The 13,027-nt window shown below is 35.9% G+C and overlaps 1 protein-coding gene across 12 annotated transcripts in view; it reads left to right on the forward strand.

Moving 5' to 3' along the window:
• The window catches only part of NELL2 (neural EGFL like 2), a 457,071-nt gene that overhangs the window by 111,157 nt on the left and 332,887 nt on the right, over positions 1 to 13,027 (forward strand). The window lies entirely within an intron of this gene.

Here is a 13,027-nt window from a genome sequence, read left to right on the forward strand (position 1 = left end):
CCTCTATCCATGGGATTTTCCAGGCAAGAATACTGGAGTGGGTTGCCATTTCCTTCTCCAGGGGGTCTTCTCAATCCAGGGATTGAACCCACGTCTCTTATGTCTCCGGCACTGTAGATGGATTCTTTACCGCTCAGTCACCAAGGAAGCCCTGTATTAACAGTAGTGGGTTATCTTTTTTTATATGTACATTTATTGTTATTGACATGCCTTTATAAGTAAAACAAAACAAACCGAAATCTGGACTTGTCTGCAGTTTTAGTCCATTTAATGTTTCAGTATTTTTTCCGATAGAAAATATATAGAAATGACTACCATATCCATTACCACATTTTCTCTGAAGTTTACCATTAATTTTTATTTATGAGTGTGAATTCTTTACTCACCTTATCTGTGGTGGTTGGTGGGTGAGTTTGGCAGACTAATCCAGTTGGATCTTGTTTAGTCTTTCCAAGATACTTTTTGGTGACCAGATGAAAAAACAGAGACATTACTTTACCAACAAAGGTCCGTCTAGTCAAAGCTATGGTTTTTCCAGTAGTCATGCATGGATGTGAGAGTTGGACTATAAAGAAAGCTGAGCACTGAAGAATTGATGCTTCTGAATTGTGGTGTTGGAGAAGACTCTTGAGCATCCCTTGGACTGCAAGGAGCTCCAACCAGTCAATCCTAAAGGAAGTCAGTCCTGAATATTCATTGGAAGGACTGATGCTGAAGCTGAAACTCCAATACTTTGGCCACCTAATGTGAAGAACTGACTCATTGGAAAAGACCCTGATGCTGGGAAAAATTGAGGGTGGGAGGAGAGGGGGACGACAGAGGATGAGATAGTTGGATAGCATCACCGATGCAATGGACATGAGTTTGAGTAGGCTCTGGAAGTTGGTGACGGACAGGGAAGCCTGGTGTGCTGCAGTCCATGGGGTCACAAAGAGTCAGACACGACTGAGCGACTGAACTGATTTCTATTACAAACAATAACTGTTCAGGGTTCCTGTGTTAATTCTTTGAACAAAAAAAAGAAACATTGATGAATTACTTGATTAATACAATATGGATAGCATTCTAATCAGATTTCATTTATAATTATATAAATATGTACCTATAATATAAGCATGTTAAGCATGCTGTATGCAAGATAATTAGGCTCACAGAGCTCTGTATAACCCCACGAGCCAAGTCGTGTTTGTCTGTTTCATCTAATCCCTTCATCTGGATTCACCACTTTCTTCCTAAATTGTACTTGCTTCTTCCTAATTCCCTTTGGCTATTCTCTTTCATTGACATCTACATTGTTGTCATTGTTGTCAAAGATTTATAGAGTTGCTATGGGCTCCTTTTAACGGTATTGCCAGGGCTTTGTTGCAAGTCCCTATCATTTTAAATTATGTATTCATTTTGCTACTGTTTTATCATGAACTTCAAGTTGGTAAATTTTACAGTAACTGTGAAAAACTTCAGTTTCATAAAGCTGCTTTATTCATTGAGCTGTACTCCAATGTTTTAGTATATACTTCCAATATTAACTTTTTACAGAGGGAAGAATTACTTTTGTATTGAAACCCTCTTTGATGAAAAAAGCCTCATACTCTAATTAAATTTAATTTTTAAAAATGAAATTATAAAAAACTTTAATAACAGTTTATTAACACAGCCAGTAATATATAGGACAAATCAATGTATTTTTTAAAGGACTCTTTTGATACCATTTAAAAAATGACCAAATGTACTGAAGGGACATCATTGTCACTCAACCTCTTACACTTTTCCACTTATGCAGAGATTTCTCTTCCCACTTAGTTCATTTTTATGTTGTTGGGATTATTTATGTCTGCATTATTTTTATTCTCCTGAAAAATAGTAATTAGAAAATATTTTTAGTTCTGTCTCTCAAAATGGTTGTTATTCTCTATGGGACTGTGTTCGTCTATACGTACATGTTTTCATTGAGATACAATTAACATGCAATTGAATGTATAAATCTTTAGTGCTTAGTTTAAGTTTTGATAATTGTCTACAGTTGTGTATCTACTATCCAAAACAAGGTATGGAATATTGCCATTCCCCCAGAAAGTTCCCTGAGCTCCTTTGTAGTCTGCTTTGTACTCCTTCCCCCACAACTATGCTCTGATTTCTTCTGTGATAGATGAAGTTAGCCTGTATTTTGGAATCATGCATTAGGTATTCTTTTGGTATTTCTTTTCTGACTTCTTTCACTTAATGCAATATTTTTGAGTTTTTTCATGTTGTATGTGCCAGTAATGCATTTCTTTTTATTGCTGAGTTTTATTCTGTTGTATGAATGTACCACAATTTGGTTATTTCCCTGTTGATAAACATTTGGTATTTTTCTACTAAGAAAAATACTGGTTATGTGAGTAAGGCTGCATAAAATTTCTTGTACTAATCTCTTCTGGACATATGCTTGTTTCTCTTGGGTAAATATCAAGTGAGATGTTAGGTGAAAGTTGCCATATAGATGTGTATTTAACTTTTTAAGAAACTGCCAATCAGTTCTTCAAAGTGGTTGCAGCATTTTATATCCCTGTGGTCACATAGAAATGCTCCACATCCTTACCAACATTTGTTTTTCTGGTCTTTTTTTATTTTAGTCAGTTTCTGTGGGTATGAAAAAGAATCTCATTTTGGATTCAGTTTGCATTTTCCTGCTATAGCACAATATACTATTCAATCATATCTTTTTGTTAAGTATCTGCTCAGTTGTTCTGTCCATTTAAAAAATGGGTTGTTTATCTTTTTGTTGGTGGTGTCTCGTAGAATTTCTTTGTAGATACCAGTCATTTATCAGATATATACCTTGTAAATGTTTTCTCCCAGTTTGTGGTTGTTTGTTCATTTTCTTAATGGAGTCTTTTAATGAGTAGGGATATTTACTTTTAATGAAGTTCAATTTATTATTTTTTTCTCTTATGGTTGGTGCATTTTGTGTCTTGTCCAAGAAATCTGATGTTCATTTAATTTTAAAAACCTTTAAATTTGTGAATTCCTTCTTCCCAACATGTAAATTCAGCAGAAAGAAACAGACCTATATCACCTAAATTTTTAAAGCTGACCGTCACAAAACTGTTGCTTACGTGGTCAGGGCAAGTAACGTAAATAAGCTCACTGAACCATTTATGAGATTATAAGGAGTAGTGAGGTTAATAGCTAAATGGAAAGTTCAAGTTTCACTTAAAGCTATTCAAATTCAAATTTACATGCCTGGAGATGGATTGGCCAGCTGGGGGAGTTTGTAACCCCTGCCACCAAAGCCATATCCTTCTCCTTATGAACTATCGTCACTATAGAAAAAGGCAAAAGGGCCAGAATATCTGAGAAACTAGATTTTTTTTTTTTAATCTACTCCTCCTCACCTGAAAAGAGCTCATGCTTTAAGCAGCAGTCACCGGACAAAAAAACATTTAACAAAACTCTATTTCAATAGTTCTTCTTTTAAAGAACTAGTTTCTTTAAAAAAAAATCTAGTTTCTCAGATATTCTGGCCCTTTTGCCTTTTTCTACAGTGACGATAGTTCATAAGGAGAAGGATATGGCTTTGGTGACTTCATACCCAAAGGAAAGACTTGAGATCTTTGGGAGGCTTGCCTGATTCCTCTGTGTGTGTGTGTGTGTGTGTGTGTGTGTGTGTGTTGATGTCCATCCCTCTGCTGCTCTCCAGGGTGATGTCGCAGGCCTACCTGTTGCTACTTGGCTGGCAACTGTGGCTCAAGTCTATGTCTGCTATTACCTGTACACTGGCCTTTGTACTTGTGCACTCCATCAGAGCCAGTGGAGTCACCTGGATGACTGTCTTGTCTTGGTCCTGCTGATGCTATAGAAGAACCTCATGAGATCTGGCTGTGACTGCCACATGAACCTAGTCTGGCTATCTGGCCGCTTTGCATTGCTCTCTGTTAAAGCCACCTAACTGTTTCTCTGGTCTGTTCCCTGGCAAGGTCCCAATCCAGACCTTGGGAAAGATGAATCCCAAGACATCCCCCCTGCTTGGCACACTGCACTTCCAAGTTTACCCTGGTGGAAAGGGCTATAATTAGTACACTGCTAGAGATCTCTATCAGGTGCTATCAGGGAATATCAGAGATCTCTAAGAGTTTCATTCAACAAGCTTGGCTATTGTTATATACAAGGAAGTACTTGAGAAATTTATAAAATCCTCTCTGGAGATAGTAGCAGGTTTGCAAGGCTGTAGTCTTAATGCAAAATCCTATTTTTGACTTACAGAAGTTGAATATTACTTAGGCTTTTTTTTCTTTGCACTCTTTCTGTACTGAGCCAAAATCTTCCTCCTAGGCAGAAGGATGCTTAGGCTAGCTGAGGTGAATGCATTCAGAAAAGTGCATTAATAATTTATAAAATATTCTCTCTGTTACACATAAGAAATAGAAATAAGTCTACAGTGTAAAATCTGCTGTGTTAATCTCAGTGGACTTAAACAGTAAATAGCAATAGGATGTATGATTACAGTGCTTAAGGAACATGCATCTTAGTATGGAAGAGAAAATTAATAGAAGTAAAATACATATAATAAGAGAATAATCCAATGTGCTTACTTCATAGGAATGATGATTTACATATTCCATCCTTAAGGCTGATTGCATCCTTGCTGTACCAGTGAGATTGTCATGGGGTTAGTCACTATCCTGCCAATAGTAATAATGGTGACTATATAGCTGAGTCTCTAGCTATTCCTGTGGTTCTTTTTCTGTCCTGGCTTTTCAGCCCTGGAACTGTTAGAATCATAGAGAGTTATGTAATATTTTGAGTTCTGGTATCATGCATTATGTAGCGTGGGAGAAAACTTAACCTGATAGTCAGCTGCTCTCTCTATGTCACCACAAGTCATTCTGAGATTAAAAAGCCACCTTCCAGAGACCCTTGGCTGATACTGGCTTTAGAACATTATTGTTTGTGAGATGTCAGAATGCCATGGGTGATAGATGGATTGTTTTTAATTCTGGAAAGTGGTGTAACTGAAAAATTCAAAGTAATACCTGTATATATCATACATGTAGACTTCAAATGGAAATAGAAAGATCATTTCGAAAATTTAAAAATTATTTCCCTGAGAAAAAAACAGAAAAAATATTTTTTAGGATTTATTTTGCATTGCTCATCTTAAATGGGTTCCATTGCTTACAATAAAATGTTATAACACTTTGATATGTTGTCTGAAAGGGGAGAGTATGGAAGAAGAATTATATATATTTTTAACTTGGAACCCAGGCTGCTCTGCTGTTGTGGCAACTTAAAATACGATAGATTGCAGCAGGAGCAATACCACCATGATAAATGAAAATGTTCCAGAGGAGCTCTGCTGATCAATATTGCTAGTGATCCATAAAGTGAGAACTCTCTTAGCAGGGTTTGACATGGTTAGAAACTCTGACATTTTTCATATAAAACAAAATTGAGCATCGTAGTACCTCTTTCCAGGTGATCCCTGACACTCTAAAGAAGGGGAGAAGAAGCCATCCCCATCTGTGGCATCAAGCATCTTCATAAAAGCAGAATGTCCATGTTGATGCTGACCCCATAGACTGCCTGGCAGTGCTGGAATTTTCCCTTAAGATAAATGTATCATTAACCATGATGGCCCCAAAAGAACTTTTGTGGTCTTTGGGGGTCAATAATCTCTAAGTATATAGTAGCATAATGAAGTATAGATGCTGTGAAAGCACTTTTGCAGACATCTGGCCTGTAAGTTTTCTTTTAAATAGCCTTAAACCATGTACATGGCCAAGTCAGTGACTTCAGTGCATCCACTCCAGTCATTAGTCAGTATGGTTATTAGTTCTCTTGGTATAAATGTTCCAAATCCATTTTTATTATATTAACATTTTTATAAGTCCAGAATCAGCACTGCCTTAGCATGGAGCTCAGGTCATTTTCTAATATAAAGTCTTGAATTTTAAATGCCTTCAGGATTAAATCCTTGACATAAATGGAGAATAACCAGAGAAAGAAAAAGTACAACTCGGCTCAAAGACATTCCTTGGAAATGGAAGCAAATGGAATTTACTGTTAAAAGATCTTTGTGGTGACTCTCATGTGAACATAGAGTAAAAAAAAATAATAAGGCTGATTGACCTGTAGTTTTTGCTTTAGGATGATGTGTGTTTTGTGTGTGTGTCTTTATGAAAAATCTCTGGTTCACAAGGTTCCAAATCTTAATTAGTATTTGGTGATTTCCTTCACTTTAGAATAGCAAGTTTCCGTTGAATTAAAAATGCATCTTTTACCTTAAGGACCGTTTCTTGCCCCCAGCTTGCTTTCTAAATTGTAAGTGTCCAGTAAAAAGGTGTGATGTGTAGAACTGTCCAACATGGTAGCCATTAGTCCAAAATGGTAGTCATTGGATCAGTATGGTAGCCATTAGTCCAATATGGTGACCAAGTGTGATACTGCACACTTGAAATGTGTCTAATGTGAATGAGGAGCTGAGCTTTAAATTTTTATTTAAATTTAGTAGCTTAAATTTAAATAGCCTTGCATGGCTAGTGCATTGATACACCTACTGCAGGCCACAGTGTAGACTACTCGGAACGCTGCACTGTATTGAGCAGCAGATCTCTAAATACTGTCCCTCCTTCCTGTCACCTTCCTTTTCCTCTTGATGTTTAGATCAGAAATGGCAACATGTGATTAAGAAAGACTTTTTACTCAGTTAATCATCTTTATCCCTTTACCACTCATTTTTGATGGGAAGGTCTTTCATTTGAGATGTAAACAATAGGACAGTTGGCTTTTTTGAATATAGTTTGGAGTCTATATTATTTAATCTCATTTTCTCAAGTTAGAAGTGATCAAATACTTTGAAGTTTTCTAGTTTGTATAGAAAAGGAGACTCACCTTACATTTAGGAAATTTGTTGGAACTTTAGAACTCTCATTATTCACATTTTTGAGTGGTAAATACAGTTGATTAAGAGGGTATATCCAAAAAACAAAACAGTATGTCCAAAATATTCAGCAAGGGACAGGTTGGAATTATCTGCCAGTTTATGGCTTCCCAGAATTAAAATAAGAGAATGGGTACCAGTTGTAATTTAAGAGATAGTTTCCTTTTATATCACATGTGCACACTGATAAACACTCTCTAAGGTATTTTTCTTTAATAATATGTGAAACAAAAAATAGAGGTTTGCTGTGGCCAGGTCATCAGAATTGAATACTTCTTACTACGTTATGATTTATTTGTTATAGACTGAATTTTAAAATTGAGTAGACTTACGCTCTTCTTTAAAAGTATTTTTCAGATTCTACTTTATACATAGTGAAATGCACAGACACTAGGTGTATAGCCCAGTGAGTCTGACAGACGTGTATATCTGTGTATCTCATATCTCACGCCTCTAGGACCTCCAGCATGTCTCATGTCAAACAAATTCAAGCATCATAGTCCCTCTTACCAGGTGATCCCTGCCACTGCCCTCTGCCACCCCTGCTTTTGAGGAAACTCTGATTTCCATAACCGTAACTGAGTTTTTTTGTTCTCTTTTCTGTTTTTTTTTTTTAATTAGTTTATTTATCTATTTTTTAACTTTACAATATTGTATTTGTTTTGCCATACATTGACATGATGGATTCATGTCAATGTTCTCTTTTCTGTGTCTAGATTCCTTTTTTCTTCATAATGTTTTAGAGATTCATTCATGTAGTACATCTGAAATTTGTCTTTTAAAATTATCATTGTATACACATATCACAACTTGTTTTTACATTCTTTTGTTGGTAGATACCTGGTTTGTTTCATTTTTAGCTATTATTAAAGTTGCTGTGAAAATTCCTGTTCAAGTCTTTTTTGTATATATGCTTCCATTTTTGTTGGTAAATTGGAGGAGTGGAATTGCTGGCTCACAAGGTTAGTATATGTTTAACTTATTAAGAAACTATTTAACTGTTTTTCTAAGCACTTGTATCATTTTATATTCCCTCCAGCAATGTCGGAGCATCCCAGTTGCTCCATGATTTCTCTTACATTTGGTGCTATAAGGGTGTTAATGACTATACAGTGGTATCTCTGGCTTTAATTTACATTCCCTAAAGATGAATAATGCTAAGTACCTTTTCATGTGCTTATTGCTCATTCATATATCGTTAATGAAGTTTCTGTTCAGTTCTTTTACTTAATATTATAGTATATATGTATGTATGTATATATGTGTATATGTATATATCTGTATATATAGAGTCATTTCTCTCATCTCTAACTCAGCTGTTTTTTTTTTCATTTTTAAAAAATTTATTTTTTTAATTGAAGAATAATTGCTTTGCAGAATTTTGCTGTTTTCTGTCAAACCTCAACATGAATCAGCCATAGGTATACATATATCCCCTCCCTTTTGGGCTCCCTTGGTGGCTCAGACGGTAAAGCGTCTGCCCGCAATGCGGGAGACCCAGGTTCGATCCCTGGTTCGGGAAGATCCCTGCAGAAGGAAATGGCAATGCACTCCAGTACTTGTGCCTGGAAAATTCCATGTACTGAGGAGCCTGGTAGGCTACAGTCCATGGGGTCGCAAAGAGTCGGACACGACAGATCGACTTCACTTTCACTTTCACTTTGAAACTCCTTCCCATCTCCCTCCCCATCCCACCCCTCTAGGTTGATACAGAGCCCCTGTTTGAGTTGCCTGAGCCATACTGCAAATTCCCATTGGCTATCTATTTTACATATGGTAATGTAAGTTTCCATGTTACTCTTTCCATACATCTCACTTTCTCCTTCCCTCTCACCCATAAGTCTATTCTCTATGTCTGTTTCTCCATTGTTGCCCTGTAAATAAGTTCTTCAGTACCATTTTTCTAGTGAAATCTTTTGATGAGCATGTTTTGATTTCCTAGGGTAGCTGTAACAAATTACCATACACTTTGAGGCTTAAAACAATGGAAATTTATTCTCTCAGATTTTTGTAAGCCAGAAGTCTGAAACCATGATTTTAGCAAAACTCCCTCTGAAGAATCCTTTTTTGCCTCTTCCTACTTTCTGGTAGCCCTCAGCAATCCTTGATATTCCTTGGCTAGTACCTGCAATATTCCAGTTTCTACCTCTGTCTTCACGTGGCTTGCTTCTTTCTCTGTGTGTCTGTGTTTCTGTGTCTCCATGTGTTACATGGCCTTTTTATAAAAATATCAGTCCTTGGATTTAGACTCTTCCTAAATCTTAAAGTATGATCTGATCTTAACTAAGTCCAATAAGGTTACACTCTGAAGTTCCAGTAAATGAGTCATGGGGAGACACTATTCAAGATAATAGACTTGTCTATTTATTTTCTCAATGAAATCTTTTGGTAAACAGTAGTTTTTCACTTTGATGAAATCAGCTTATTTGTTTTTTTTTTTTTTTTATTGCTGATGCTTTCTGTGCTCTGTATAATAAATCTTTGCAACTCAAGTTCTAAAAGATATCCTCTTGTGTTTTCTACCAGAAGTTTTGTACTTTTTACTTTTACATTGAGGTCTATCATGCCTTTTGAATTTGTTTTTGTTTTTATAGCATGAGAAAGAATTCAAGGATTATTTTCTTTTACATATGGACATCAAATTTTTTCAGCATGATTTATTGAAAACATTATCTTTTACACTTTGAATTTCTTTGTCAAATTTGCTTTTATCAAAATTTATTGAATCTTTTTCTAGATTCTCTGAGCTATTCTTGTATCACACTGTTCTGATTACTATGCATTTAATGGTAAGTGTTAAAATTAAGTAGTGTAAGTCTTCCATTTTCCTTCTTCCCTCCCGTCATCTTTTTCAGAATTGTTTTGACTATTGCAGACTTTTTGCATCTTGTTGGATTTTGTTGCTTTCTTTTAAAGAGTACTGAGGTGTTTTTTTTTTTTTTTTTCTTTCTTTTTTTTTAATCAGGCAGATACTGGAGGATTATCATTTTTCTGTTAAGGCTTAGTTTTAAGATTTGTTAAGATGGCTCTAGAGTGGCCATTACTCTATAACTAGAGTGGTTCCACTTACAAGGCATGACCTCTCTGGCTTGTATGCTGTTGGGGTTTCAGTCTGGATGGTCATAATCCCAGGCTTGTGTATGACCTCTGTACTCTCTCTGGCTCCTGCTCCCCTGGAGCTGGTCTCTGCTGATCTCTTACAGTCTGGCTCAGTGTGTGCACAGCTTAGTAACTGGCCCAAGTTGGTTCTTGGGAACTCTATGCAGATTCCTGGAGCTCTTCCTCTGCATGCACATCTATCTTCTACCTCTGTACAGTGAAAACTGTGGCTGTGTCTTTGAGCTCCATTTGTTTCCCTATGCGGATCACAGTTTTGTGGTATCTGTTGTCCAGTGACCAAAACTAGTTGCTTTCTCCATTTTTTTCTAATATTAATTATAGTTTTACATAAAAGTGGTTAAGTCTGATAGCCATTTCTGCATTGTGGCTGAGACAAGAAGCATGCACTATCCTTTTGGAAACTGTATTACCAGTCAGTCAGATTCTTGATGATATCTATTTTTAAAGGATTCAATCTATAGAAAATTGAGGCAAGGTACATGATATAGAAGTAAAGATGTGAAAAGACCATGGGGTACACTTAAAGAAGTTTGATTACTCCTGGCAATCACAGAGATTGTAATCATTTTGAAATATCATACCACAAAACCTGCCAATTTCTGCTTTCTTCTATCCATTATACTTTTTGCTAATAGATTTCTGAGGCATTGCCCAGTATACAGGTGTCCACTGGTGAATTTGTTTTAAACAGTTGAATTTTAATAAAATTATTATGATTTTCCCCCAATAGGTAGTTATGCCACCAACAAATCACTGCTTTCAGGAAAAAAAAAGTCAAGCCTAGGGGTCTGCCTGCTCTTAGTATTTTGCAAAACTACTTGTTATCTCCTCAAATTCAGACACATAAACAACTGCCTTAGAAAGACATTTTTAGCATTTTGAAAGATATCTTTTCCATGTATTTGACCTATTCCTGTCTTGGCAGAAAGGAAGGAAAATAAATTGCTACAGTTACTGTAGCACCTTTGACTTATTCATAATACAATTTGTTTTAAGGTAGAGATCTATAAAAAAGTAGTTGAAATTTCTGTTGGTCAGGTAACCTTTATGACTCATTGCTTAGTGATGGTTAAGAGCAGATACAATATATATTATGTCACTTAGAAAGAAAGATAAAGAGCCTTGTTTAGGAAAATAAATTTCAACATCAAAACAATAGGTATGCATTTTGAGCCTAATGTGGGCCAGTTTGGATTTTAACTTTTGGGTGTGGAAGAGACATCCAGTACTTAAAAAAGCTCACTATATACAATGACTAGGATGATTTAGTCAGTATTCCTCAGCCATGTGTATTGTATAAACCTTTTCCAAAGGAAAAAAATTCTTTCTGACTCACATTATGTATGTAAATTATTTTTATTATATTGTTCCTTAAATTTATGTAAATATAAAACAAAGTATAAATTCCTTGTGCTAATAACACATATATTACTTTTAATCAAAATATATTTACAATTTAAATGCAAACAAAGCTGTAAATTCAAATTAACAACACTTGTTTCACATGATAGATGATGTTTTACTGAAATGCTTAAATTGTTCACAACATAAATATGGCAGTGACTGCTATGATGCAGGTTCTTTTAAGCCCTCAACTGTCTCATCACTTTGCTGTGAATACTGCAAAACCTTTCTTGGTATTTATCCAGTATTGCAATTTGATCATTTCTTGACCTGAAAGCAATCGTGTGCGTGTTATTTACCTGTATCATTTTGTATTTGTCTCTGTCAACTATAGTAGTACTGTTGGGGTCAATGTAGTTAAAAACAAAAATATTAAGGCAGTCACTGAAATTTGATGAGAGTGCTCCAGAAGGTGGCTTTCCAGATGTGCAAGAGTGTATTAATACTAATATTAAATTTTTGTATCAAAACAAGTCACAAAATGATACAATTCTTACAGGTAACTTATGGACTCTTAAGAATTCATCCATGCACATGCAATTTAATAAACCGTCTTGTAGAATGGATTTGAAGAGGCAAAGATTAGATTCATGGTAGAAGAATACTGCAGTAGTCTAGAATTGGGATATCAGGAGCTTGAATTTGAGTGGAAGTGGTGGAAATGAAAGAGTTAACGGGTGATGATTGGTCACTGGCCCCAAAATTCCAGTTTGTTTGAAAGATTTTTTTTATTCATTTAGCCATTCATTTCTTCATTTGGTGATTCATCACTGAGGAGATTGTCTTCTGTGATGACTAAAACATCATAGTTTTGTCATCTGTCATTTCCTCATAAGATTATTGAGTGTGATCTTGGTACGTAAGTTCTTGGTAAATGAGGATTATTATTAATCCACTCACAATTATTGAGGTTGAGTTTTAAATAAAAATTAAGTTTTAAATTATTAATATAGTTTAAAATTGTGTCAGGAAGTAGACTAAATTGAGATAGATAAAGCCTGAGTACTGTTGGCAAGGCATTCACAGTGTAGTGAACTCTGATGTGGAATTCCACACTGATGTGGAATCAAGTAGTTCAGTTCAGTTCAGTTCAGTCAGTCATGTCTGAGTCTTTGTGACCCCATGGACTGCAGCACGCTAGGCTTCCCTGTCCATCACCAACTCCCAGAGCTTTCTCAAACTTATGTTCTTTGAGTTAGTCATGCCATCCAACCATTTTATCCTCTGTCGTCCTCTTTTCCTCCTGCCTCAATCTTTCCCAGCATCAGGGTCTTTTCCAATGAGTCAGTTCTTTGCATTAGGTGGCCAAAATATTGGAGCTTCAGCCTCAGCATCAGTCCTTCCAATGAATATTCAGGACTGATTTTCTTTAAGATTGACTGGTTTGATCTCCTTGTAGTCCAAGGGACTTTCAAGAGTCTTCTCCAACATCACAGTTCCAAAGCATCAATCAAGTAAATACTCTGCAATCTGGTAAGCTCTGTGGTTCTGAACTCTACAGCTTTCAGTGGACTGGCACTCTGAGAAATAAATCAGAACCTTTGCCAACTCTAGCGGGATCTTCAGAAGCAGGGTGCTTGATTA

Source organism: Giraffa tippelskirchi, chromosome 4, assembly GCF_054371585.1.
Source record: "Giraffa tippelskirchi isolate mGirTip1 chromosome 4, T2T-mGirTip1v1.2.pri, whole genome shotgun sequence".
Lineage (NCBI taxonomy): Eukaryota > Metazoa > Chordata > Mammalia > Artiodactyla > Giraffidae > Giraffa > Giraffa tippelskirchi.